This window comes from Chiloscyllium punctatum, chromosome 11 (assembly GCF_047496795.1).
Source record: "Chiloscyllium punctatum isolate Juve2018m chromosome 11, sChiPun1.3, whole genome shotgun sequence".
Classification (NCBI taxonomy): Eukaryota; Metazoa; Chordata; class Chondrichthyes; order Orectolobiformes; family Hemiscylliidae; genus Chiloscyllium; species Chiloscyllium punctatum.
In genome coordinates, this window is record NC_092749.1 from 17,929,913 (window position 1) to 17,932,438 (window position 2,526).

General features: G+C 41.9%; 1 pseudogene; it reads left to right on the forward strand.

The window, feature by feature from the left end:
- Window positions 1-768: 768 nt before the first annotated feature.
- On the forward strand, window positions 769-1,272 carry LOC140482584 (large ribosomal subunit protein uL5-like; annotated as a pseudogene).
- The last annotated feature ends 1,254 nt before the right edge of the window (window positions 1,273-2,526 follow it).

Consider the following 2,526-nt stretch of genomic DNA (forward strand, 5'->3'; position numbering starts at 1 on the left):
CCTGACTGACAATATTGTTAGCCATTTAGCTCACATTAACTCATGTGGCTATTGGAGAAAGTGAGGACTGCAGATGCTGGAGAGTCAGAGTCAAAGAGTGTGGCACTGGAAAAAACACAGCAGGGTTAGGCAGTATTCCAGGAGCAGGAGATTTGATATTTCAGCCTGACGAACAGCTGAAGCCCGAAACATTGACTCTCTGCTCCTCGAATGCTGCCTGACGTGCTGTGCCTGTTCCAGCACCACTCTTTTTGACCCATGTGGCTGTAGCCTCATAAGGCTCCTGTGAAACATCTTAAATTGTTTAATTGCATTAAAGGTGCTATACAAATAAAACTTTTTGTTGCTGGCATCCTGTGCACTCAGTGATACCCTAGATTAGCTGGCAGGGGAGCCCATCACCTTTCTGAATCTTCCTTGACTAGGTTTCGAGAGAAGGCTGTCACCAGTTTCGAATGGAGCTGCTGTTGAGATCACTGGATCTTTGTGTTGGAAATATTCTAGAATCGCGTGATTGTGTGCTTAGTTTTCATATCCCACTTTGCCTCACCCTACTTCTGCCAATTGCAGTCCCACATTCCTGTGAGATTCTGTGCTATTTCTGGGAGCCTAGCAGTCGGCAATGGTGGTCCTGTGGTGAGCATAGCTGCCTTCCAAGCAGTTAACCTGAGTTCAGTTTTCAGCTATTGCAAATGGTGAGTTCAAGCCAGTCATTAAAACCTACAAGCTCAAAATGAATTTGTTTTACACTGTTGAGCTGCTGCAGGAATGGTGCTTGAAAAGAGAGAAAATCCTTTGTGTGATCTCCTCATTAGGAAGCTACGTCTGAATATCAGTACAGTGAACGTGGTGACAGATTCACCAGAGTTGCTAAAGTGTTGGAGCAACTCACTTGCCAGACCCCAGTGTTCTCCAGAGCTTGCTATGCCGTGTGGTACTTGGTGTTAGAAACAATGAGAAGATTGCTGTTCATTGCAGAATTTGAGGTGCCAGAGCTGAGAAAAGTTCAGAGGAAGATCTAAATGTTCAGGAATATGACTGAGGAAGAGGCCTCTGTAACACTGGAAACTTTGGTTTTGGAATCCAGAAACACTTTCATTTTGGCATCAAGTATGATTTTAGTATTGGAACGTATGGTGTAGATATCTATGTGGTCATGGAATGGCTTGGTTTCAGTACTTCTGATAAAAAGGTGAATTGGTTCAAAATACAAGATTTCCAATGAGGCAATTTCAGCAAAAATATGATAGCATCCTGCTAGCTGGCAAGTAATTTGAACAAGCAATAAAGCTAATTTCTAACAGTAAAATAGTTCCCCCATTATATTCCCAACATTGGTGGTTATGCTAGAGTTCTAAGCTTGAGAATTTCCTCTCTAAATCTCTCCACCTTTCACTTCTCTCTGCTTTTTTGAGTAACTGTTTAAAACCTGCTTCTTGCACCAAGCTTTTGGTCATCTACTTTATTATCGACTGATACAGCACCAGCCAAAAAGCCACTTCCCTGTAATTTGCTTTGGGCCAATTTATGACATTAAAGATGCTTTATAAATGTAAGTTGTTTCATACAAGAGAAGTTCATGATAAATTAAAGTCATAAAATGTTAACTAGCTGCTTGCTACCTGTCGTTAAATATTGATTTGAAATGCATTGTAAAACCAAACACGATGACCCAAATTTCAAAATCCCACAGGCTCGAGAAACTTCTGCGGAAAGGTTAGCCGAGCTGGTTGACGTGACATTAGAGACCCTGGGAAGTGGTTCAATGGTAACATCCCAACTCTCATGCATCTGACAGCATCACCTGGGTTTATTTGTTCTGATCAAATGGAAGACCTCAATTATTAATGGACACATTCTCATTCATGCTCATTACAAGCAGTTCATGTAATGTCCTCAGTAATGCCTGCATGCTGACAGTCAGGGTGCCATGATCCACTCTGTCTGCCAAAGATTTTATTTCCAGACTGACTAGTGAACAATCACACTTCCATCAGCTACAGGCCAAGACAATAAACTGCCTCATGTATATTTCATGGGACATACTCAGGGGATTGGGAGCTCTATGCAATGGAAAAGCACCTAATACTCTGGAATAATGGAGCAGGATTCATAATCTATGCATCACCTTAGCCCTGTGCTCTTGTTTAGCTTTACTCAGAAATTAAGCACAGACCTGCTGACCACTTTGCAGAGTACCTCCATTCAGTCGGCAAGTGTTTAAATTCTTCACCTTGTTCCCACGCTGACATCTCTGTCCTCAGCCTGCCACTGTGTTCCACTGAAGCAACCACAAGCTTGAGGAATAACACCTCAGTCCTTCGACTGGGTAGCCTTCTTGAATCAAACAAGTTTGCATTCAATAATTTTAAATCCCAGTCTCTACCAGAATTCAATGTTGTCTTCTTTTTCTCTCTCTCATGTTTCTTCTACTGTATGGTCAAACTACAATGATCACCGCTCTCTGGACACATCTTTTATTCCTTAATTTGTCCCAATTCCTACTGTCTTTGACCTTGAAACTTG